This window comes from Pongo pygmaeus, chromosome 10 (genome assembly GCF_028885625.2).
Source record: "Pongo pygmaeus isolate AG05252 chromosome 10, NHGRI_mPonPyg2-v2.0_pri, whole genome shotgun sequence".
In the NCBI taxonomy this organism is placed as follows: Eukaryota; Metazoa; Chordata; class Mammalia; order Primates; family Hominidae; genus Pongo; species Pongo pygmaeus.
In genome coordinates this window covers 110,189,353-110,215,839 of record NC_072383.2, presented here as the reverse complement: position 1 = coordinate 110,215,839, position 26,487 = coordinate 110,189,353, and the positions used below count along the sequence as shown (strand labels likewise).

Genomic DNA, 26,487 nt, shown 5'->3' with positions numbered 1-26,487 from the left:
AGGTCAAATATTTTTCGTTGACATTTTTTATATTGCTTTTTAAAGTCATGTTAAAATATTCTTAATAATTTTTCTAAGTGGAATTAATCTTGATTATAATTTTAGTTTTTTATAAAGGGAGGGTTTTGAAACAAGTACTGCATTTTTCTTTTTGGGTTTATAAACATTTACTATGGACTTTGTGCACTTAACTATTTTCATTCCTGAAACACATTTCGAAATCAGGAATTGAAGACTAAATGTCTTTTCACTGAAGCTTGAGCAGATTTTAGAAAGGGGAGTTCTTTTTTTTTTTTTTTTTTTGGTAGAAATGGGGGTCTTGTTATGTTGCCCAGGCTGGCCTCCAACTTCTGGGCTTAAACTGTTCTCCTGCTTCAGCCTCTGGTCTGGAGAGTTTTTTATGGCCTCTTTGAGAACTTACTTACTTTTACTTTACACACGATTCTATCTAGCTTTCTTTTCTGATGTACATATTGGCAGCAAGTAGAAAAGTAATATTTTCAGAGGCAGATATATTAACAGATATAATAACAGTAGCATGATAGAAAGTTGAAAGACTTAGCTGGGCACGGTGGCTCACGCCTGTAATCCCAGCACTTTGGGAGGCCAAGGAGGGTGGATCACTTGAGGTCAGGAGTTCGAGACCAGTCTGGCCAACATGGTGAAATCCTGTCTCTACTGAAAAACAGAAAAAGGGCCGGGCGTGGTGGCTCACCCCTGTAATCCCAGCACTTTGGGAGGCTGGGGAGGGCGGATGACAAGGTCAAGAAATTGAGACCATTCTGGCCAACAGGGTGAAACCCCATCTCTACTAAAAATACAAAAAAATTAGCTGGGCGTGGTGGTGTGCACCTGTAGTCCCAGCTACTCGGGAGGCTGAGGCAGGAGAATTGCTTGAACCCGGGAGGCAGAGGTTGCAGTGAGCCAAGATTGGGCCACTGCACTCCGGTCTGACAATGGAGGGAGACTCTGTCTCAAAAAAAAAAAACACCAGACTTGGGGCTGGGCAGATGCCTGTAATCCCAGCTACTTGGGAGGCTAAGGCAGGACAATCGCTTGAACCCAGGAGGTGAAGGTTGCAGTGAGCTCAGATTGTGGCACTGTGCCCCAGCTTGGGCCACAGAGCAAGACTCTGTCTCAAAAAAAAAAAAAAAAAAAGTCTGGAAGACTGGTGGCTGGGCATGGTGGCTCACACCTGTAATCCCAACACTTTGGGAGGCTGAAGCAGGCAGATTACCTGAGCCCAGGAGTTCAAGTCCAGCCTGGGCAACACAGGGAAACCCCATCTCAACAAAAAATATTAATACGAAAAATTTAGCCGGTCATGGTCATGCACTTCTGTAGTCTCAGCTACTTGGGAGGCTGAGGCAGGTGGTTCACTTAAGTCTGGACGTCGAGATGAGCCATGATTGCACGACTGCACTCCAGCCTGGGCATTAAAATGAGACCTTGTCTCAAAAAACAAAACAAAGAGACTGGAGAATTACTAAAAAACAGACACAAGAGCTCAACAAGTATACCATTCTGGGAGGTGTTTTTTTTTTTGAGATGGAGTTTCGCTCTTGTCACCCAGGCTGGAGTGCAATGGCGCCATCTCTCCTCACTGTAGCTCCGCCTCCCGGGTTCAGGCAGTTCTCCTGCCTGACTCCTGAGTAGCTGGGATTACAGATGTTGGTCACACACCTCGCTAATTTTTGTATTTTTAGTAGAGATGGGTTTCCCCATATTGGCCAGTCTGGTCTCGAACTCCTGACCTCAGGTGATCCGCCTGCCTCAGCCTCCCAAAGTGCCAGGACCACAGGCGTGAGCCACCGCACCTGGCTTTTTTTTTTTAACATAGAATCTTGCTCTGTTGCCCAGGCTGGAGTGCAGTGGTACAATCTTGGCTCACTGCAACCTGTGCCTCCCAGCTTCTAGCGATTTTCCTGCCTCTGACTCCTGAGTAGCTGGGATTACGGGTGCCCGCCACCACACCCAGCTAATTTTTGTATTTTTAGTAGAGACGGGGTTTTGCCATGTTGGCCAGGCTGGTCTTGAACTCCTGACCTTAGATGATCCACCTGCCTAGGCCTCCCAAAGTGCTGGGATTACAGGCGTGAGCCACCACTCCCGGCCTGGGAGTTTTGACTGTAAGTTTATAGCTGTATACCTTAGGCCCTAAGGGCATTACTGTTTTATAGCACAGTGTAGTTAATTAATGTGCTCATAATGGTGACTCATAACACCAGGTTAAATGATTTTTTATATCTCCCAAAGAAGTATTTTTCAATCTGCAGGTCATGACCCCTTAGTAGATTGTGAAACACATTAGTGGATTATGACAAGCATTTTTAGAAAAATGAAAAAGAATAAGAAGTGTTAGGACGCATTGCATTGTTGAAATAATTGTTTTTGAGATGGAGTTTCGCTCCTAGTTGCCGAGGCTGGAGTGCAATGGCCTGATCTGCCTCCCGGGTTCAAGCGATTCTCCTACCCTCAGCCTCCCGAGTAGCTGGGATTACAGACATGCGCCACCATGCCTGGCTAATTTTGTATTTAGTTTTAGTAGAGACGGGGTTTCTCCATGTTGGTCAGGCTGGTCTCGAACTCCTGACCTCAGGTGATCCGCCTGCCTCAGCCTCTCAAAGTGCTGGGATTACAGGCTTGAGCCCCTGCGCCCGGCCTAATTTTTGTATTTTTAGTAGAGATGGGGTTTCACCATGTTGGCCAGGATAGTCTTGATCTCTTGACCTCGTAATCCGCCCACCTCGACTCCCAAAGTGCTGGGATTACAGGTGTGAGCCACTGCACCCAGCTGCCAAGAACTGTTTTAAGCTTTGGTTTGAGTTAATGTATATATACTGCATTGTAATTCAAAATGTAATTTTTGGCCAACTCTAGGCACATTGCCTATGGACTAGTCCTGCTCTGCCACGAGCAGCAACAGTTCAATGAATTTTTTTTTTTTTTTGGATACAGGGTCTCTGTCACCAAGGCTAGAATGCAGTGGTGCAGTCTCGGCTCACTGCAACCTCTGTCTCCTGGGCTCAAGCGATCCTCCCACCTCAGCCTCCTGAGTAGCTGGGAGAACAGGAGTACGCTACCATGCCTGGCTAATTTTTGTATTTTTTGAAGAGATGAGGTTTTGCCGTGTTGTTCAGGCTGGTCTTGAACTCCGGAGCTCAGATGATCCACCCACCTTGGCGTCCAAAAATGCTGGGATTACAGGGATGAGCCACCGTGCCTAGCCAAAAATTTTGTTTTTAAGTAATTTTTTATTGATATAGTCAAAAAAGTTACTGCTTTAGAGCCACAGAAACGCAGTAAAAGGATTGAGGAAGAGTTTTGAGGTTATATCTAAGCTAGGGTTGTCAGATTTGGCAAATAGAAATACAGGACAGTGAGTTAAATTTGAATTTTTGATGAACATTGACTATTTTTTTAGTATAATTGTGTATTAAATTGCATAGAAAAAAGTTATTTATCTAAAGTTGAAATTTAACTGAGCATCTTGTATTTTATCTGGCAACTCCAGTCTAAGCTGGAATCATGGTTCACTGTTTTTTGTTTTTTTTTTTTGAGTTGGAGTCTTGCTGCGTTGCCCAGGCTGGAGTGCAATGGTGCGATCTTGGCTCACTGCAACCTCCACCTCCTGTGTTCAAGTGATTCTCCTGCCTCAGCCTCCCAAATAGTTGGAATTACAGGCATCCACCACCATGCCCAGCTAATTTTTATATTTTTAGTAGGGACGGGGTTTTCGCCATATTGTTCAGGCTGGTCTTGAACTCTTGACCTCAGGTGGTCCGCCCACCTCGGCCTCCCAACATGCTGGGATTACAGGCATGATCTACCGCACCTGGCCATGGTTCACTCTTTAGTAACTAAAATTTAAGCTCTATGAAAGCAGGAACTTTGTTTTGTTCACTACTGATTGTATCCCTATTTCTTGGATGGTTGGCACTTACTACTTGGTCACATCTTTGAATGGGCAAGTTACTCAGCCACTCTCAGGCTTAGTTTCTTTACCTATTAAAAGAGAAAGAATATCTTCCTTGGCTGGGCGCAGTGGCTCACGCCTGTAATCCCAGCACTTTGGGAGGCTGAGGTGGGTGGATCACGAGGTCAGGAGATCGAGACCAACCTGGGCAACATTGTGAAACCTCATCTCTACTAAAATAGAAAAAATTAGCTGGGCATGGTGGCGTGCATCTGTAGTCCCAGCTACTCGGGAGGCTGAGGCAGGGAATTGCTTGAACCCAGGAGGTGGAGGTTGCAGTGAGCCGAGATTGTGCTACTGCACTCCAACCTGGGCGACAGAGCAAGACTCTGTCTAAAAAAAAAAAAAAAAAAAAAAAAAGAGTACCTTCTTTAAAAAGTGAGATACTAAAGTCTTAATATTTTCTGTTTTTATGTATTTATTTTTTGAGATGGGATCTTGCTGTATTGCCCAGGTTGGAGTACAGTATTGTGATCATGGCTTATTGCAGCCTTTAACTCCTGGGTTCAAGTGATCCTCCCACCTCAGCCTCCTGAGTAGCTGGGACCACAGGCACATGCACCATCACACCCTGCAATTCTTTTTTTTTTTTTTTGAGACACCGTCTTGCTTTGTCACCCAGGCTGGAGTGCGTGGTGGAATTTCTGCTCACTCCAACCTCCACCTCCCGAGTTCAGGCGGTTCTCCTGCCTCAGCCTCCCGAGTAGCTTGGGACCACATATGTGCACCATCATGCCTGGTTAATTTTTTGTATTTTTAGTAGTGACAGGGTCTTACTATGTTGCCCAGGTTGGTCTCAAACTCCTTAGGTCAAGTGATCTGCCCGCCTTGGCCTCCCAAAGTGCTGCGCCCTACAATTTAAAAAAATTTTTGTAGAGACAGTCTTGCTGTTACCCAGGCTGGTTTTGAACTTCTGCCCTCAAGTAGTCCTCTTGCCTTGGCCTCCCAAAGTGTTAGGATTAAGGCCATGAGCCAGCACACACAGCCTAAATTCTTCTTATGTTCTTATGTTCTGTTCTTGGCACATAGTAGATGTTCAACAATGTAGAGTCAAACGCATTTGGAGTTGGAATGGCTCTGGTGTTTTTTTTTTTTTAACCAGAAACACGTGCACTTTATTGAATGCCATTGTAGAAAAGTGTGTGAGGATAAAGGGCTGATACAGAACTTGGCTCTGGCGGCAGGGCGAGGAACGGAGGGTGGATGGAGTACATGGGAATCAGATCATGGGTAGAGCACCTGGCCTAGATGATGCCTCCTGATCTATTGATAGACTTGAAAGATCAACACTGGGATGATGCTGAGCAGAATGGTCATGATGATGCGCACAATCAGGGCCCAGATGTTCAGGCACTTGGCGGTGAAGGCATAGGCCTGGGCCCTGGTCAGGTCGCCAACCATCTTCCTGTCCCTAGACTTCACTGAGTAGGCCAATGCTATGAAGCCCAGGCAGCAGGAGTTCATGAAGTGGGTGTTGAACAGGGACCAGATGACATGGTTGGGCACGGAGTTCTCGCTGTGGATGTGGATCACTGTGGACATCGGGGGAACAGGGTTGTGGGGCGCCCCCAGCACAGCCACCTCTTGCTCCTCCTTGAGCATCTCATAGTTAGGGGGATGGCCGATGTTGGCAGGAGTGAAGAGGTTTGGACATTGTGGTTCATGGTGTCCAGGGAAGACCAGCTGTGGTCGGGTTGCTGGGATGGTTCTCAGTGGTTCCCTCCCTTTCCCTGGTAGTTTGGATTTCTCTGGCTCTGGTGGTTTTTTAGTACTCATTCTGTTTACCAGTGAAGAAATTGAGACCAAGAGGGTTATTTACCAGAGTGTCTCATCATTGGCTGCATAACTGGCATTAGAATCTGATGTACTTTTATTTCTAATACATTTCTTTTTTTTTTGAGATGGAGTCTCGCTCTGTTGCCGAGGCTGGAGTGCAGTGGGGCAATCTTGGCTCGTTGCAACCTCCACCTCCCGGGTTCAAGCTATTCCCCCGTCTCAGCCTCCCAAGTAGCTGGGACTACAGGCACCTGGCACCACGGCCGGCTAGGTTTTGTATTTTAGTAGAGATGGGGTATCACCATGTTGGCCAGGCTGGTCTCGAACTCATGACCTCAGGTGATCCACCTGCCTCGGCCTCCCAGTGCTGGGATTACAGGCATGAGCCACCATGCCTGGCCTTTCTGTGTCATTTCTTTTCTTTTTCTTCATCCCTCCTCTCCTTCTTTTCTCCCCTCCCCGCTGCCTTCTCCCCTCCTCCCTTCTTTTCTTCCTTTCTCTCCCTCTTTTTATTTCTTCCTCTCTTTTTCTTTCTCTGTCTCTCCCAACCCTTCCTCTCTCTCTCCCTCCCTTCCTCCCTCCCCTTCTCTCTCCCCATCCCCTTTTGTTCCTAAGAGACAGGGTCTCCTTATGTTGCTGAGGCTGACCTTGAACCCCTGAGCCCAGATGATTCTGCCTCCTTAGTAGCTGGGACTACACCTGCCTCCCGTTGTCATCTTTTTTTTTTTGGAGACAGAGTCTTCCTCTGTTGCTCAGGGTGGAGTGTAGTGGCACGATCATAGCTTACTGTAACTGTGTAACCTCGAATTTTTGGGCTCAAGCAATCATCCCACCTCAGCTTGCTGAGTACCTGGGGCTACAGGTGTGTACCACCGTGTCCGGCTAATTACTTTTCTTATTTTTATTTTTTGGAAACAGGATCTTGCTCTGTTGCCCAGGCTGGTGTCAAACTCCTGGGCTCAAGTGAACCTCCTGCCTTGGCCTCCCAAAGTGTTGGGAGGGATTACAGGCGTGAGCCACTGCACCCAGCCTCCTCTTTCTTCCCATTTAACTCCTAACCACACCGAACTTTCTGTCTGCAGAGAGGAGCATTGGTCAACAGTTCACAAAATGGCTAGGCATGATGGCGTGCACCCATAGTCCCAGCTACTTGGGGAGCTGAGGTGGGAGGATCGCTGGAGCCCAGGAGTTCAAGGCCCTGGGCAACACAGCAAGACCTCATCTCTGGCTGGGCTGGGTAGCTCACGCCTGTAATCGCAACACTTTGGGAGGCTGAGGTGGGTGGATCACCTGAGGTCAGGAGTCCGAGACCAGCCTGGTCAACATGGTGAGACCCCGTGTCTACTAAAAGTACAAAAATTAGCCAGGCACGGTGGTGCGCTCCTGTAATCCCAGCTACTCGGGGGGGCTGAGACAGGAGAATTGCTTGAACCCGGGAGGCGGAGGTTGCAGTGAGCCAAGAACACGCCACTGCACTCCAGCCTGGGTGACATAGTGAGACTCTTACCTCAAAAAAAAAAAAAAAAAAAAGTCATCTGTACTATTGCATGTTAGTAGTTTCTTTCTGCTTATTGTTGAGTAGTAGTCTCTTGTATGCATGTACCAGTTTGTTCATCTAGTGGTGGACATTGAGTTAGCAGGTTTTGGCTATTAAAGATAAAGCTGGAGGCCAGGTGCGATGTCTCACGCCTGTAATCCCAGCACTTTGGGAGGCCGAGGCAGGCAGATCACCTAAGGTTGGGAGTTTGAGACCAGCCTGACCAACATGGAGAAACCCCATCTCTACTAAAAATACAAAATTAGCCGGGAGTGGTGGTGCATGCCTATAATGCCAGCCAGGAGGCTGAGGCAGGAGAATCGCTTGAACCCGGGAGGCAGAGGTTGCGGTGAGCCAAGATTGCACCATTGCACTCCAGCCTGGGCATCAAGAGTGAAACTCCGTCTCAAAAAAATAAATAAAAATAAAGCTGGTATGAATATTTATGTACAGGTTTTGTGTGAACATATGATTTTATTTCTCTTGGTTGGAATGCATAGAAATGAGATTGCTGGGTTTTGTGGCAAGTGTTTATTTTTCCAGGGTACATATAATCCTGTGAGTGTTTATTTAATTTTAAAAGTAATTGCTAAACTGTTTGCTAAAGTGACTGTACTATATTTTCTTCCCCTAGCAGTGTATGAGCTTTTTTTTTTGAGGCAGGGTCTTGTTCTGTCATCCAGGGTGGAGTGCAGTGGTGCGATATTGTCTCACTGCAACATTGACCTCCTGGGCTCAAGTGATCCTCCTGCCTCAGCCTCCTGGCTGGGACCACAGGCATGTACCACCACACCTGGTAATTTGCTTTGATTTTTAGTAGAGAAGAGGTCTCACTATGTTGCCCTGGCTGGTGTTGAACTCCTGGGCTCAAGTGATTCGTCTACCTCAGTCTCCCAAAGTGCTGGGATTATAGATATGAGCCCCTGTGCCTGGCCTCATTGTGGTTTTAATTTGCATTTCCCTAATTCCCAGTGATATTGAGCATCTTTTCATGTGTTTATTTGACATTCATACCATCTTTGGTGATGAGAAACTATGTTTATGCATTGCTTAATGGTGGGGATGTGTTCTGAGAAATTTTTTCGGTGATCTCCTCATTGTACAAATATAGAGTATACTTACACAAGCCTAGATGGTATACCTACTAGACACATAGGCTGTGGTACAGAGTATTACTCTTAGGCTACATATCTGTGTACTGAACACTGTTGGCAGTTGTAACATAATGTTAAGTATTTGTGAATCTAAACATATCTAAACATAGAAAAGGTGAGTAAAAATACAGCGTAAAAGATAAAAGTGGTATATCTGAATAGGTCACTTACCATGAATGGAGCTTGCAGGACAGGAAGTTGCTTGGGATGAGTCATTTATGAGTGGTGTGTGAATGTGCAGGCCTAGGACATTACTGTATGCTACTGTAGACAAACACTGAACAGTTAGGATACACTAAATTGATAAATATCTTTCTTATTTTGTTTTTTGAGATGGAGTCTCACTCTGTTGCCCAGGCTAGAGTGTAGTGGCGTGATGTTGGCTCACTGCAGTCTCCGCCTTCTGGGTTCAAGCGATTCTCCTGCCTCAGCCTCCTGAATAGCTGGGATTACAGGTGTGTGCCACCACACCTGGCTAATTTTTGTATTTTTAGTACAGACGGGGTTTCACCATGTTGGCCAGGCTGGTCTCGAACTCCTGACCTCAGGTGATCCACCCGCTGCGGCTTCCCAAAGTGCTGGGATTACAGACGTGAGCCACCGCACCCGGCCAGAGATGAGGTCTTGCTGTATTGCCCAGGGCGTTGAACTCCTGGGCTCCAGCAATCCTCCCACCTCAGCTTCCCAAGTAGCTGGGACTGTGGGTGCATGCCATTATGCCTAGCCGTTTTGTGAACTGTTGACCAATGCTCTTTTCTGCAGACAGAAAGTTCAGTGTGGTTAGGAGTTAAGACTTTTAACCTCTGACCTCAAGTGATCTGCCCACCTTGATCTCCCAAAGTGCTGGGATTACAGGTGTGAGCCACCACACCTGGTCAAAAATATCTTTCTTTAAGAGTAAATTTACCTTAACTTACTGGTTGATCATTGGATATAGGTCTGTTGTTAATTGAAACATGTGGGCCGGGCCCGGTGGCTCACGCCTGTAATCCAGCACTTTGGGAGGCCGAGGCGGTCGGATCACGAGGTCAGGAGATCGAGACCATCCTGGCTAACACGGTGAAAACCCGTCTCTACTAAAAGTACTAAAAATTAGCCAGGCGTGGTGGCGGGCGCCTGTAGTTCTAGCTACTCGGGAGGCTGAGGCAGGAGAATGGCGTGAACCCGGGAGGCGGAGCTTGCAGTGAGCCGAGATCGCGCCACTGCACTCCAGCCTGGGCGACAGAACGAGACTCCGTCTCTAAATAAATAAATAAATAAATAAATTGAAACATGCGGTGCTTGTGTTTATTTGGGATCTGACTTGTTTGGAAATATTTGCATTATCTTCCTTCTAGATTTAGAGCATCTTGACAGTAGGAACAACTGTCAAGTTGTACAACTTTGTATGCTTAGTAAGTTATCAATTAACTTGTTGTGGCCAGGCGCAGTGGCTCATGACTGTAATCCCAGCACTTTGGGAGGCCGAGGCGGGCAGATCACCTGAGGTCAGGAGTTCGAGACCAGTGTGGCCAACGTGGTGAAACCCTGTGTTTGTTTGTTTCTTTCTTTCTTTATTTATTTTTTGGAGACGGAGTCTTGCTCTGTTGCCCAGGCTGGAGTGCAGTGGCGTGATCTCGGCTCACTGCAACCTCCGACTCCCAGGTTCATGCCATTCTCCTGTCTCAGCCTCCCAAGTAGCTGGGACTACAGGCGCCAGCCACCATGCCCAGCTAATTTTTTTATTTTTAGTAGAGATAGGGTTTCACCGTGTTATCTGGGATGGTCTCGAACTCCTGACCTCGTGATCGGTCCGCCTCGGCCTCCCAAAGTTCTGGGATTACAGGCGTGAGCCACCACACCTGGCCTACCCTGTGTTTATTACAAATACACAAATTGGCCATTTGTGGGTGGCACATCTACAGTCTCAGTGACTTAGAAGGCTGAGGCAGGAGAATCTCTTGAACCCAGGAGGCAGAGGTTGCAGTGAGCAGAGATCGTGCCACTGTACTTCAGCCTGGGCGACAGAGAGACTGTGTCTCAAAATAATAATAATTGTTGAATATGTGACTGTTGGTTTAATTTTTATTTTTATGAGATGGAGTCTCACTCTGTTGCCCAGGTTGGAGTACAGTGGCGTGCAGTGGTGCAATCTTAGCTCACTGCAACCTCTGCCTCCTGAGTTCAGGTGATTCAGCCTCCCAAGTACCTGAGACTACAGGCGTGCACTACCGTGCCTGACTAATTTTTGTATTTTTAGTAGAAATGGGGTTTCACCATGTTGGTCAGCCTGGTCTCAAATTCCTATTCTCAAGTGATCCGCCTACCTCGACCTTCCAAAGTGGCAGGATTATAGGCGTGAGCCATGGCGCCCGGCCAGACTATTGGTTTGGTTTGGTTTGGTTTGGTTTGGTTTGATGTGATGTTATGTTATGTTATATTATGTTATGTTATTTATTTTAAGACAGAGTTTGTCTCTTGTCACCCAGGCTGGAGTGCAGTGGCATGATCTCTCGGCTTACTGCAACCTCCGCCTCCCAGGTTCAAGTGAGTCTCCTGCCTTAGCCTCCCAAGTAGCTGGGATTACGGGCGCCCACCACCGTGCCTGGCTAATTTTTGTATTTTTAGTAGAGACGGGGTTTCACCATCTTGGCCAGGCTGTTCTCGAACTCCTGACCTCGTGATCCACCTGCCTTGGCCTCCCAAAGTGCTGGGGTTACAGGCCTGAGCCACTGCGCCTGGCTGACTATTGGTTTTATTATTAAGCAGTAGTAGTTGACCCTGTCAAGGAAAAGCTGTCATGTAGAAAGCATGGCATTTATAGGCATACCACGTTTAATTTCCTCCCCTTTTTTTATTTTTGGAGTACCTCCTGCTTGTGAGGCTTGGGAATACAGTAGTGAATAAGCCAGATGAGGTGTCTCTCTTTCTGGAGCTTATGTGGTAGTATAGACTAGGCAGAAAGTTCTCATTGCCCCTGCCACCTTATGGCATTGAGGTGTTTGAGATGCTGATGTTTACTTCTGTCTCATAAAATCTTGAAAGGAGTTCTTTTAGATGAAGAGGAAAACAAAAAAAAATCAGAAGGGTCATGTCTCTAAACCTCCCCACGTCATGGGGAGGCTGAAATGGGAAGGGCCAGGAGTTCAAGACCAGGCTGAGAAACATAACAACACTCCATCTCTACAAAAAATATTTTTTAATTAATGGGGAATGGCAGCACACACCTGTAGTTGCACTACTCACAAGGCTGAAGCGAGAGGATTGCTTGAGCTCAGGAGTTAAAGATTGCAGGAGCTATGATCACAGCACTGCGCTCCAGCCCCTCTTATCAGCAGTCTAGTATGTTGCTAAGGGTCTTGTTCTTTTTAATGCTTCAGGGACAGCCACTGGCTATGCACAGAAATAAGTATGTTTGAGAAGCTTTCTGACCTCAGCTTGAAAAATTGATTAGGGTCATAATTAAAAAGGAGGGAAACAGGGTTGAGTGAACCGGACCCTACTGTGAGTTTATTCCCCCAGGGCATACATATCTCATGTGATTACCCCATAGCCCTGTTAGATAATCTGTTATCCTGTCCTCATTTTACCCATGAGGAAATGAAGGCCCAGAGAGGTTAAGTGACCTATTCAAATTCACTCAGAAGGTGGCAGAGATGAGTTACTATCATTGTATTTTGGATCTCTGGAAAGAAAGAAAACTAGTGATGGTATTAAAAAATGTTATTATTAGTTTCTTTTAATCAACCAGGAACTTGAGTCACTAGCTTCTCTGGGTGAAGGACTACACTTCAACAGTATGAAAAATGGAAAAGAAAATGAGGAATTTTGGCTGGGCACAGTGGCTCACACCTGTAATTCTAGCACTTTGGGAAGCCAAGGGAGGAGGGTCACTTGAGCTCAGAATTCAAGATCAGCCTAGGCAACATAGTGAGGCCCCATCTCTACAAAAATAAATTAGCTGGGCATGGTGGTGCATGCCTATAGTCTCAGCTACTTGGGAGGCTGACTCAGGAGGGTCACTTGAACCCAGGAATTGGAGGTTGCAGTGAGCTATGATTGCGCCACTGTGTACCATCCCAGGCGACAGAGTGAGACCCTATCCCCCCACCGCCAAAAAAAAAAAAAAAAAAAGAAAATGAGGAATTTACATTTGTGACGGATATGGAATTTAGTTGTTCATAGTCTATAAATGCTATAAGAAGTCTCCAGACCTTTTTTTTTTTTTTTTTGGAGACAGAGTCTCGCCCTGTCGTCCAGGCTAGAGTGCAGTGGTGCGATCTTGGCTCACTACAAGCTCCGCCTCTTGGGTTCACGCCATTCTCCTGCCTCCACCTCCCGAGTAGCTGGCACTACAGACGCCCCGCCACCACGCCCGGCTAATTTTTTTGTATTTTTAGTAGAGACGGGGTTTCACCGTGTTAGCCACGAAGGTCTCGATCTCCTGACCTCATGATCTGCCTCCCTCAGCCTCCTAAAGTGCTGGGATTACAGGCTTGAATCACCGTACCCGGCCGGAAGTCTCCATACTTTTTAACCCAATCTAAAAGGGTAAGGAAATATATAAGAATGTCTATTTATTATTAAATTTTTTTCTATATAAAACATTTCAGAAAATAAAGACGAGCATTTCTGAGCCAAGTGGTAGTAGTGGTCATTTTTTCTGAAGGAAAAAACACATTTAGCTATCTATAATGTGAAAAGAGATGATGAACATTTTATTTATGTAATAAATGTTATGTCATAAAATACCATTTATTGTGTGTCTATTAGGTTTCAGGAGAGCTGTGCCAAGAGCATTACTTGTATATCTTTTAAGCCTGACAACAGCCCAGGCCTGTCAGGCTGGTAGTGCCATATCTATTTTACAGATGAGGAAGTGAGGGATTGGAGAAATTAAGGAAATTGCCTTTAGGTCAAAGAGATAGGAAGTGACAAAGCTGAGATTTTTAACCTTGTGAGATTTCAAAGTCTTTGCTTTTTAATAACTGTGTTCCATTGCCTCTAATATAGAGATATGACAAAAACAAGTAAAAATCAGTGAAGAAGGCTGGGAGCAGTCGCTTATGCCTGTAATCCCAGCAGTTTGGGAGGCCGAGGCGTGTGGATCGCCTGAGGTCAGGAATTTGAGACCAGCCTGGCCAACATGACAAAACTCCGTCTCTACTAAAAATGCAAAAAAGTTAGCCAGGCGTGGTGGCAAGCACCTGTAATCCCAGCTACTCAGCAGGCTGAGGCAAGGAGAATCACTTGAACCTGGGAGGCAGAGGTTGCAGTGAGCTGAGATCGCTCCATTGCACTCCAGCCTGGGCAACAAAGCAAGACTCCATCTCAAAAAATAAATAAATAAATAAATAAATAAATAAATAAATAAATAAAATAATAATAATGAAGAAAACAATCCAGTCATTATTGTCAGCCATAAAATTTCTTCAATCAACCATGCTTTAGTCCTGGCAGTTCTCTATCAGTGAGTTTCAATCAAAAAGTTTGTTTATAATTTTTTTTTTTTTTAATTTTGAAATTTGGAAACAACATCATAAATGATGGTTAGTTTTCTGCAGCTCCCTATTTTGGTGGATAGTCTGTTGTTACTCATAATTAATTTGAACTGAAAAGTAGTGTTGTACGATATCATGGGCTGTAAATGTGTTTGTGACTTGATCTAAGAACCCACACACCACTTAGAATGCTTCTGTAGGAAAATTAGAGTATGGAACTCACTTGTCCACGCTTTCCCTGTCTCAGTCCATGTTGGTAGGCTGCAAAGTCTGAGGCTAGAAGGGCACTGAACAAGACTTCAGCAGTACATGTTAGTTTTCCAGAGGGAAGGAATATAATAGTTGAGAAAATAATTCCTTTCCTCTGTGGCTTTAGGCAAATTCTTGGCTATGCTGTTATTTATTTGGGCCAAACAATATCAGGAGGTTGTACATTTTATTCTTAATTACTGCGGTACATTAATTTTATCCATGGGTTTAACCTAGCCTACCTTTTGCTGTTAGACTTCAACTCTACTTGTGTTGGGTTACCCCTCTGCTTAAATATCACCCTATTCCCAGGCCTGAGGGAGTCTGCCTTCAAAGCTTTCTATGACTTAATCCAAGGCCTGTCAAACTTCATAAAGGGCCAGATAGTAAATTTGTTTTTGTTTGTTTGTTTGTTTGTTTGTTTTTTGAGATGGAGTTTTGCTCTTGTCACCCAGGCTGGAGTGCAATGGTGCCATCTTGGCTCACTGCAACCTCTGCCTCCCGGGTTCAAGCGATTCTCCTGCCTCAGCCTCTCAAGTAGCTGGGGTTATAGGCATGTGCCACCATGCTCGGCTAATTTCTTTGTATTTAGTAGAGATGGGGGTTTCACCATTTTGGTCAGGCTGGTCTCGAACTCCTGACCTCAGATGATCCATCTGCCGTGGCCTCCCAAAGTGCTGGGATTACAGGTGTGAACCACCGTGCCCGGCCCGATAGTAAATATTTTAGGCTTTGCAGGCCATATACAGTCCCATTTTTTTTGTGTGTGTTTGCACGTTTTTCTTTACATATTTTAAAAGCTCTTTCTTTCTTTTTTTTTTTTTTTTGAGACAGAGTCTTGCTGTGTTGCCCAGGCTGGAGTGCAGTGGTGCAATCTTGGCTCACTGCAACCTCTGCCTCCTGGGTTCAGGCGATTCTCCTGTCTCAGCTTCCCGAGTAACTGGGATTACAGGCGCATGCTGCCACGCCCAGCTAATTTTTGTATTTTTAGTAAAGATGGGGTTTCGCCACGCTGGCCAGGCTGGTCTCCTGATCTCAGGTGATCTGCCCACCTCTGCCTCCCAAAGTGCTGGGATTACAGGCGTGAGCCACCGTGCCTGACCTAAAAGCTCTTTACAGTGTAAAAAATGTTCTGAACTTTAAGCCACGTAAAAATAGGCCATGGGCATTTGCTGACCCCTTAATAGAACTCCATTTTACCTTTCTGATCATGTTTCCCATTAACTCTTCAAAAATATGACCTCCATTTAAATCAAGATGGTCTCCTTCCACACTGCTTGTGGAGGTCCAGTGTCCAGTGTCTGCCTCTTGCTTGCTCCTCCATCATTGTTCTGCCATTCGAGATCCTCATACTTACCCTTTAAGATCTAGCCCAAATTTTCCATGAAACTAATTCTAATAATTAAAAAGTTCCTGTAGAACTTAACCTTGTCTAGTACAAGTTAGCTTTCTTATTCAGTAGTAGCTTACTATAAATTACAAGAATAAAAAGATTACCATTTTCCCTCACACTGTTTTATGGAGAATGCCTAAAGTTACTTTTTCTTTTTACAGGTCAGTATTCCTATTTGGCATCCTAATCCCCTTTCCCAAATCTGAATTTTGGGGTTGGAAGCTTGCATTTGAGATTATGATTTGTCTTACTTACTGTACACAGGAGCAGGGACTTTACAACTAGTATTCGCATCCGTGCTCCTTCATACTTTGTGATGTAAGGCAAGTTATTTTCACTTATGGTCCTGTAAAAAGGGGATGGAAGAGGATTAAATGAATTAAACATGTAACACGCTTAAATCAATGCCTGGCAAGTGATAAGTGCTCAGTAACTTTTAGCTGTTCTTATTAGCATGTTTGGAAACCAGTAGAAACTACACCAGCAAGTTAAGGTTGAAAAGTGGTATTGATGGGCTTGGGGTAGTACAGTATGAATGGATACAGTTTAGTGTTTCATTGAGTTTGTATATTCATTAGTTCATTACACATTTGATGCTGTCAGACTAGGGCAGAGACAAAGGTGAATGAAACATTATCTCTGCTTCCAGGTTATCCAGTGTAGTAGAGAAGGCAGGCATGCAGATAGTTTAAATTGGTAGCACTGGGGGAGGGGACTGCCATGGGTGGGCAGTGAAGAAAAAGGGCTTCAAAATGATGAGAGTGAGATGGATCTTCAAGGATGATAAGCAGTTTTCAGTGAGGCCATGAAGAGAGGAGGAAGTTCCAGGCGGGAAGAGTTTGTGCTAAAGTACAGGGATGCTATACACATGGTGTATGTAGAAAAAATTTGGTTCACAGTGTGATAGAAGAATTGGAGGGGGTCCTCACTGAAAGTAAGGAAACACATTTGGAAGAATATGTTTCAGTTAGAAAATGAAATGAGCTTAAAGTAAACACTAATAAGGTTTTTAAAATGTAAAATTTCAACGTATTTAAAAAGAGAACAGCTGGATGAATCTTATGTACCTGTCACTCAGCTTTAGCAATTATCAGTAAATGGCCAAAGTTGTTTCAGCTATACTCCCCTCTCCTCCACTGATAGTCTTTTGAAGGGGAATACAATTGTTTTGTGGCCTCTAGAAAGGGATAAGTTTATGAGCAGTGGGTAGATCATTGAGAGAGACTTGAGTTTCCTGTCAGGAAGCATTTTTGGTACGTAAGTCAGAGGTGATATGAATGCCGTGGAAGGTGGGTGGCTTACTGTCTGGAGAACTCGAGAAGATGGGAATGGGCACTGTCCAGTATTGTGGCTACTTCCACACATGGTTCTTTAAATTTAAAATTATGTTGATTAAAATTTAAATATTTCAGTTCCTCCGCCATACTAACCATATTTCAAGTGCTTAGCTGCCACATGTGCCTAATGGCTGCAATATTGGGCAGCGTGACATAGGACATTTTCATCATTGTACAGAGTTCTCTTGGACAGCATAGGACTAGAGCCCTAAGATCCTTTTCTACCTGAGTTGTTTGGATTTTTTGGTATGTCTAGGTCAGATCCAGTTGTTCATGGCTTCATGACCAAGCCTCTTATCCCTTTCTCTAGAGGGACTCAAGGGGTAAAGGCACTGAAGGGGTAAAACTTCATATGAAGAGAGTGGTGGTGGTGTTTTAAGACAGGGTCTCACTCTGTCACTCAGGCTGGAGTTCAGTGGCATGATCCTGGCTCACTGCAGCCTCGACTTTCTGGGCTTAAGTGATCCTCCCACCTCAGCTTCCAAGTAACTGGAACTGTAGGCATGAGCCACCACCCCTGCCTAATTTTTAAAATTTTCTGTAGAGACGAGGTTTCGCCACGTTGTCCAGGCTGGTCTCAAATTCCTGGACTCACCTTGGCCTCCCAGAGTGCTGGGATTGCAGGTGTGAGCCACTGCGACTGGCCTTTTTTTCCTCCTTTGCTACTCTAGTGTATGCTGGAATATGAGAAAATAATTATATTAGCTAGCAGTTATTAAGCACTTAATAACATACCAGGCACTGTTTTAAGCTATGCGATCTGTATGGAATATTACTTAATTTCCACAACCTTATGAGAAGATACTATTTTTTTTTCTTTTGAGAAGGTACTATTTTCATCTTCATTTCATAGATGTTGAAATTGAAACACAGAGAGCTGAAGTCACAGGATTAAGGCCATAGAGCTGAGAAGTGATGAAGCCGGAATTTGAACCTGAGCAATTAATGCTGATATTAGTTCTTGTGTGAATGGTAATTGTTTTGAAACAATGATCCCAGATGATTATATGACTGGATTAATCTGGCAGTTGTTCTGTGTGAATTTAGAGTTGCCTTCCCACCTCAGTTTCCTTAAAAAAAAAAAAAAAAAAAAAAACACTCTAGCTTACTGTGTTTGGGTTGTCGTGGCCTACTCCCTCCTGCCACCTCATTTGACTCAACTTTTTAGGGAGAAAATATTCCATACATGGTATAGGATTTCCCTTTCTAATAATAATTTAAGCAACAACAACAAGTCTGAAATGGGAAGAACAAAATGACTCACCTAAGTGAGTTAACCTTAAGAGGTGGAACTTGATTTCTAGATTTTAGTTAATTGTCTAACTGATGTACTAAATATTAGTTACTTAAGTATTAAAATGGGTAGACATAATAGTAGTTGGGGAGCTGCTGTAGAGGGGGTAGTTTGAGAAGGCTTCTCTCAGGAGGTGACATTTAAGTTGGTAACTAACAAGAAAGGGGCAGCCATGTGAATAGCTGGAGGGAAGAGCATTCTTACAGTTTTACTGTAAGGGGATTAGAGGTATGTAGTACCCTTATGCCAAAGAAAATTAGTTACTTCTATACAACCAGTCTGATTCTAGAAACCTGGATCAATGAAATATTTTGATTATATAAAAAATCTGTTACCCAGGTCTTGTTGAAATAGCATTAGAAACTACTGAAGGACATACAGAGGAGTAGTGTTGAAAAATGGTGATGGATGAGCAGAATGGTGAAAAATAAAAAGACATGAAGCTCTATAATTATATTGTATGGTGACAGTACCAATAGAAATTGCATGTTTTTCCCCCCAATTTTTTTTTGTTTTTTTTTTTGAGACAGAGTCTCGCTGTGTCACTCAGGCTGGAGTGCATTGTTGTGATATTGGCTTACTGCAACCTCTGCCTCCTGGGTTCAAGCAATTCTCCTGCCTCAGCCTCCTGAGTAGCTAGGATTACAGGCATGTGCTACCATGCCCGGCTAATTTTTCTATTTTTATTTGAGAGGGGATTTCACCATGTCAGCAAGGCTGGTCTTGAGTTCCTGACCTCAGGTAATCCACCTGCCTCAGCCTCCCAAAGTGCTGGGATTACAGGTGTGAGCCACTGCACCCAGCCTCCCCCAGTTGTTGAAACGATAATGGAAGGTAATTTTATTCTTAGATTATTTAATGTTTTTCACTTATCAGGATGCATTAGATTGTTTGTGTATATTGTTTTGCTTGTTAATTAAGTAACACAATGAATAAGACAGACAAACATATGAAAATGTACATTTATTTTATTTTTTTGAGACAGAGTCTGTTGCCCAGGCTGGAGTGCAGTGGCACAATCTCGGCCTACTGCAGCCTCTGCCTCCTGAGTTCAAGCGATTCTCTTGTGTCAGCCTCATGAGTAGCTGGGGCCATGGGTGCACACCACCATACCCGGCTAATTTTTGTATTTTTAGTAGAGATGGGGTTTCACCATATTGGCCAGGCTGGTCTCGAATTCCTGACCTCAGGTGATCTGCCCGCCTTGGTCTCCCAAAGTGCTGGGACTACAGGCATGAGCCACTGCGCCAGGACATTTCATTTTTGGAATTTTCTTTTCTTTTCTTTTCTTTTTTTTTGAGATGGGGTCTCGCTCTGTCTCCCAGGCTGGAGTGCAGTGGCGCAATCTCAGCTTACTGCAACCTCTGCCTTCCGGGTTCAAGTGATTCCCCTGCCTCAGCCTCCTGAGTATCTGGGACTACAGGTACATGCCACCAAGCCAGGCTAATTTTTGTGTTTTTAGTAGAGACGGGGTTTCACCATATTGGTGAGGCTGGTCTTGAACTCCTGGCTTCGTGATCTGCCCGCCTCAGCTTTAAAGTGCTGGGATTACAAGTGTGAGCCACTGTGCCCAGCCTGTTCTGGAATATTCATAATCTTTTGTTGTCATTTCAACAGTGCTCACAGCAGCTTCACCAGGTGTAGATTCCATCTTAAGAAACCACTTTCTTTGCTTATCCATGAGAAGCAACTCCTCATCTATTCAAGTTTTATCATGAGATTGCAGCAATTCAGTTACATCTTCTGACCCCACTTCTAATTTTAGTTCTCTTGCTTTTTTACCACATCTGCAGTTACTTGCTCTACTGAAGTCCTGAACCCCTCAAAATCATTCATGAGTATTAGAAGCAATTTCCAGGCCGGGCACGGTGGCTCACGCCTGTAATCTCAGTACTTTGGGAGGCCAAGGAGGGCGGATCACCTGAAGTCAGGAGTTCAAGACCAGTCTGGCAAACGTGGTGAAACCCCGTTTCACCATATACAAATACAAAAATACACCAAATACAAAAATTAGCGGGGACGTGGTGGCGGGCACCTATAATCCCAGCTACTTGGGAGGCTGAGGCAGGAGAATTGCTTGAACCTGGGAGGCGGAGGTTGCAGTGAGTTGAGATTGTGCCATTGCACTCCAGCCTGGGCAACAGGAGCGAAACTCTATGTTAAAAAAAAAAAAAAAAAAGCAATTTCCTCTAAAACTCCTGTTAATGTTGATGTTTTAATCTCCTCCCATGCTCATGGATGGCATTCTCAATGGCATCTAGAATGGTGAATAGTTTTTAGAAAGTTTTCAATTTATTTTGCCCAGATCCATCAGAGAATGAGAGAATGACTATGAATGGCAGTAGTAGCCTTACAGAATGTATTTCTTTTTTTTTTTTTGAGACGGAGGTTTTTTTGCTTTTGTCGCCCAGGCTGGAGTGCAGTGGCATGCTATCTCGGCTCACCGCAACCTCCACCTCCGGGTTCAAATGATTCTCCTGCCTCAGCCTCCTGAGTAGCTGGGATTACAGGCATGCACTACCATGCCCACCTAATTTTGTATTTTTAGTAGAGGCGGGGTTTCTCCATGTTGGTCAGGCTGGTCTCGAACTCCCGATCTCAGGTGATCTGCCTGCCTCGGCCTCCCGAAGTGTTGAGATTACAGGCCGGAGCCACCGCGCCCGGCCGTATTTCTTAAATAATATGGCTTAAACGTCAAAATTGTCCCTTGATCCCTGGGCTATGGACTGATTCTTGTGTTAGCAGTTATGAAAACATTTATGTCCTTGTACATTTCCATCATAGCTTTTGTCAATGAGAAGTAATTGTTTTTTTTTTTTTTTTTGAGACAGAATCTCGCTCTGTTTCCCAGCCTGGAGTGCAGTGGCATGATCTCAGCTCAGTGCATCTTACAACTCTGAGGTTCAAGCAGTTCTCATGCCTCAGCTTATTGTGTAGCTGGGATTATAGGCGCCCACCACCACGTCTGGGTAATTTTTGTATTTTTAGTAGAGATGGGGTTTCACGATGTTGGCCAGGCTGGGCTCGAACTCCTGGCTTCAAGTGATCCACCTGCCTTGGCCTCCCAAAGTGCTGGGATTATAGGTGTGAGCAACTATGCCTGGCCTAACTGGCCTAATTTCAATATTGTTGTATCTCAGGGAATAGAGAGGCACAAGGAGAAAGAGAGACAAGCTGACTGCTGGTTCGTGGAGTAGTCATAACAGACAACATTTATTAAGATTGCTGTCTTATATGGACAGTTTGTGGTGCCTTAAAACAAATCAGGGTAACGTCAACGATTACTGATTACAGATTACAGATTACTATAACAGATAAAATAATAATTGTAAATTATTATTTACAATTATTGTAAAATATAATCTTTTCTAACAGATACAATAATAATTGTAAATTATTATTTACAATTATTGTAAAATACAATCTGATTACAGATTACTATAACATATACAATAATAGTGGAAAAGTTTGAAAATATTGTGAGATTTATGGGAATCTGACACAGGCACAAAGAGAGCACATGTTACTGGAAATACGGCACTAATGGACTTGCCTGACTTGGGGTTTCCACAGACCGTCAGGTTGTCAGAAATGCAGCATCTGTGAATTTCAGTAAAGCAAAGCAGAATAAAATGAGGTGTGCATGTATTGCCATCACATGTACACTAGTAAAATACGTTTTTTTTTCAGTAGGTGGATCAACCTCAAATTTTAATATAAAGCATTACTTAAATGAGAATATGGGGATTTTCATGACATTTCTTATATGTACATAAAACTTCATGAAAATAATTTAATGCAATCCAGCAGTTTATTTTAGAGGTACTGGAGGCTAGGCATGGTGTCTCATGCCTGTAATCCCAGCACTTTGGGAGGCTGAGGTAGGAGGATCACTTGAGTTCAGGAGCTGGAGACCAGCTTGGGCAATATAGTGCGACCCCGTCTCTACAAAAGAGAAAAGAAGTGTACTGGAGTGTTACAGCTCTTACAGAATTTGTCTAGCAGGTTTTCCAGTCTTTACCAGAAATGCCCCCATGCAGAAGTAGTAAATACTGATTCATGTAAAATAATAAACAGCTTTATCTTTCAGTTTTTAAAAGACAGGGTCTTGTAATGTTACCCAGACTGGCCTTTAATTCCTGGGCTCAAGCGATCCTCTCACCTGAGCCTTTTGAGTAGCTGAGACTACAGGCTGCACCTCTGCACCTGGCTCTGCTTGATTTTTAATTGTTGTATTGCTGTTGCAGCTGTTTTTTTTTTTTTTTCTTCAGTGTGAGGATGGGCAAACTTTTTATGTAAAGTCTCAGATAATAAGTATTTTAGGTTCTAGGGCCATATAACTTCTCTGTTGCATATCCTTTTTTCTTTAAACAATCCTTATTTTTTTTTTTCCATTTCCCCTCAAATTCCTTTTACTATAAGCAACTCTTAAGGCACATAAAAATCATTCTTAGCCCAGAAGCCAGACCAAAACAGGTTGTGGGCTGTAGTTTCCTGACCCCTGATTTAAAGATTGATAGCTTTGAAATAGAAAGTTTTTAACTTTCTTCTTTTTTTTTTCTTTCCCTTGTTCTGATTGGGCTGTTAATTCATTAGGTATTTACTGAGTGTGTATCATATGAGGCATGATTCCTCTGCTAATTTTGGTAGTGGTAGAAAGATACTTTTGCCAAGCTTGGTTGTTTAGGTTTTCATTTGTCCAAGAGTTCCTGACCAAGTGTGAATGGATGTTGAAATCAAGGTGTTTCTTTGGCCACACAATGTGCCTTTGGGGGCTATATCTATGTGCTTCTGGTACCTTCTTTTAATTTTCACAAAGACACTGCTTGCCGACCACACTGTTTTCTCTAATGTGGGGCTATGAACCCCTGGAAGAGGCATCATTTTCTGATTTTCACAGAAGCATAATATGGTCAGGTGATGGTCCTGAGTAGTGGGCATAAGACAGATACACTAGTAATTATAATACAGATCTAAACTGGAGAGTTGAAAACAGCATCGTGTATTTGATTGAGATAATAGAAGGAGACTTCCTGAAAAGATGGCATTTGAGTTTCAAGGCTGAGTAGGATTAAGTATTATTATTTAAAAAATGCCTTGGACAATGCATTAAATAGAGTTAACAAATCACATCACTTATAGTCTCCAATTAAAAACATTTTACTTACACATAATTTTAGACTTTTAGAAAAATTGCAAAGATATTACAAAGAATTCTCCTATATATTTCACCTGTATTCTTCAAGTAACATTTTACCATATTCACCTTAACATTTTCTCGTATTGGTAATTGTATATGTAAGATTTAATATAAAATAAAAATTCTTATTAAACATATGAGAGACATGATGCCTCTTTAGGCCTAAATACTTCAACTTGTATTTACTAATAACAAGGGCATTCTATTTCAAAACCACAGTACAGTTGTCAAAATAAGGAAATTAATTGTGTCAAACGGTTATTCTGTTTACAGACGTTTTCTTCTAATGTCCTTTAAAACAATCAACAAATCAACATTTTTCTGGTCAAGAACCAGTAAATACGTATATTCTACATATATATATACACACACATATATACACACACACATATATTCTACATATATATATGTAGAATATACGTATTTACTCCCCCTGTCCAAGAACCAATCCAGGATTGTTATCTTCAGTTATCATGTGTCTTTGGTCTCCTTTAATCCAAAGCAGTTTCTTTGTCTTTTATGACTTGACACTTTTGAAGATTACAGGTTATTTTGTAGACTGTCCCTCAATTAGGGTTTATCTGAGGTTTCCTTATGATTAGATTCAGATATTTATTTTTGGCAGGAATACAACAGAAATGATTTGTGTGTTTTTCTCATTGCATGATATCAGAAAGTGCATTGTATATATTTGTCCCATTACTGGGGTTGTTAACTTTGATCACTTGGTTAGGGTTGTGTCTACTAAGTTTCTTCACTATAAAGTTATTTTTCACTTGGTCATTTCATCAGTATCTTGTGGGGAGTTACTTTATGGTTATATAAATACTCTGTTTCTACTTTCCCTTACTATATTTAGCATCTATGGACACTTTTGCCTGAAACAGTTATTTACTATGATGTTACCAAGTGGTGATGCCCTTTTCTTCCATCATTCTGTCTACATTTTTTTTTTTTTTTTTTTTTTTGAGATGGAGTTTCGCTCTTATTGCCCAGGCTGGAGTGCAGTGGCGTGATCTTGGCTCACTGCAACCTCTGCCCCCCGCGTTCAAGCAATTCTCCTGCATCAGCCTCCCAAGTAGCTGGGATTACAGGCATGCGCCACCACTCCCGGCTAATTTTGTATTTTTAGTAGAGACAGGATTTCACCATGTTGGTCAGGCTGGTCTCCAACTCCCGACCTCAGGTGATCCACCCACCTCAGCCTTCCAAAGTGCTAGGATTACAGGCGTGAGCTGCCACACCAGGCCTCCTTTTTCTCTTTTAAGAGATAGAGTCCTGCTTTGTCACCAAGGCTGGAGTGCACCACGAGGTCAGAAGATCGAGACCATCCTGGCTAACATGGTGAAACCCTGTCTCTACTAAAAATACAAAAAATTAACTGGGCATGGTGGCACACGCCTGTAGTCCCAGCTACTCGGGAGGCTGAGGCAGGAGAATCGCCTGAATCCGGGAGGTGGAGGTTGCATTGAGTCAAGATCACACCACTGCACTCCAGCCTGAGCGACAGAGGGAGAGTCCATCTCAAAAAAAAAAAAAAAGACGGAGTCTCGCTCTGTCACCCAGGCTGCATTGCAGTGGCACGATCTCCGCCTCCTGAGTTCAGGCGATTCTTGTGCCTTAGCCTCCCAAGTAGCTGGGATTACAGACATGTGCCACCACATTAATTTTTGTAGTTTTAGTAGAGATGGAGTTTCACCATGTTGGCTAGGCTGGTCTTGAACTCCTGACTTCAGGTGATCCACCCGCCTTGGCCTCTTGAAGTGGTGGGATTATGGGTGTGAGCCACTGCGCCCAGCCAAGTGAGTATTTGCTAATGTAGTATTTTAATTTTATGATTTTTTTTTTTTTTGAGATGGAGTTTTGCTCTTGTTGCCCAAGCTGGAGTACAGTCGTGCCATCTCAGCTCACTGCAACCTCCACCTCCTGGGTTCAACCAGTTCTCCTGCCTCAGCCTCCTCCTCCTGAATAGTTGGGATTACAGGCGCCTGCCACCACACCTGGCTAATTTTTTGTATTTCTAGTAGTGATGGAGTTTGAGCATGTTGCCAGGCTGGTCTTGAACTCCTGACCTCAGGTGATCCACCTGCCTTGGCTTCCCAAAGTGCTGGGATTAAGGCATGAGCCACCATGCCCGGCCAGAGACTGTTCATTTTTTTTTTTTTTGAGGCGGAGTCTCGCTGTGTTGCCCAGGCTGGAGTGCAGTGGCACAATCTCGGCTCACTGCAAGCTCCACCTCCAAAGTTCACATCATTGTCCTGCCTTAGCCTCTTGAGTAGCTGGGACTACAGGTGCCTGCCACCACGCCTGGCTAATTTTGTTTTTGTATTTTTAGTAGAGATGGGGTTTCAGCCCGCCTTGGCCTCCCGGAGTGCTGGGATTACAGGCGTGAGTCAGGGCGCCTGGCCAACCATACCTTCTTTTACTGCATTAATTATGGTTTTCTTTCGTTCTTAAAACCTGTTTATAGTGACCACTTTTGAAGTTCTTATTAAGTCAGACATCTGGTTATACAAGCAATTTCTATTGCCTACTTCTTTTTCTGGTGGGTGGGGTTATACTTTCCTGTGTCTTAGCTTGTCTTGTCGTTTTTTTTTTTGTTGTTGAAAACTGGACAGTTTGAATAATGTAGTAACTCTGGATACCTCATTAGCCTATGGTTGGGGGTGGTGGTTGTTACTGCTATTTGCTTATTTGTCTAATGACTGGCTGAATGATTTTAGTGTTCTATCCTTCTTCCCTCCCTGTACAGTGTGACACGTCTGATGCTAGTTTTCTTGAGATGCAGCCTTGGGTATGCCTACCATCACTCTAGAATCACAGTGATTTTGGCATGGCTTTGTCTCTCTTCCTGACTGTACCCAGCTGTTAAGCTACACTAATTACTAGGTGATGCTATGTAGTCATTTCTTGGTGTCCTTGGGGGATTGGTCCCAGGACCCCCCCTGTTGGATATAAAAATTTATGGATGCTCTAGTCCCTCATAAAATGGCACAGTATTTGCATATACCTGTGCACATCCTCCTGTATACTTTGTCGTTTCTAGATTACTTATAATACCTAATATGGTGTAAATACTAGGTAAATAGTT

The 26,487-nt window shown here is 43.7% G+C and overlaps 1 protein-coding gene, 1 non-coding gene and 1 pseudogene across 49 annotated transcripts in view; 2 read left to right on the top strand and 1 right to left on the bottom strand.

The window, feature by feature from the left end:
- The window catches only part of ATXN2 (ataxin 2), a 144,078-nt gene that overhangs the window by 11,816 nt on the left and 105,775 nt on the right, over positions 1-26,487 (top strand). The window lies entirely within an intron of this gene.
- Positions 5,187-5,640, bottom strand: LOC129009352 (interferon-induced transmembrane protein 3-like; annotated as a pseudogene).
- Positions 22,168-22,230, top strand: LOC129011035 (U7 small nuclear RNA). The gene has a single exon (XR_008493170.1). It is a non-coding gene; the product is annotated as a U7 small nuclear RNA (small nuclear RNA).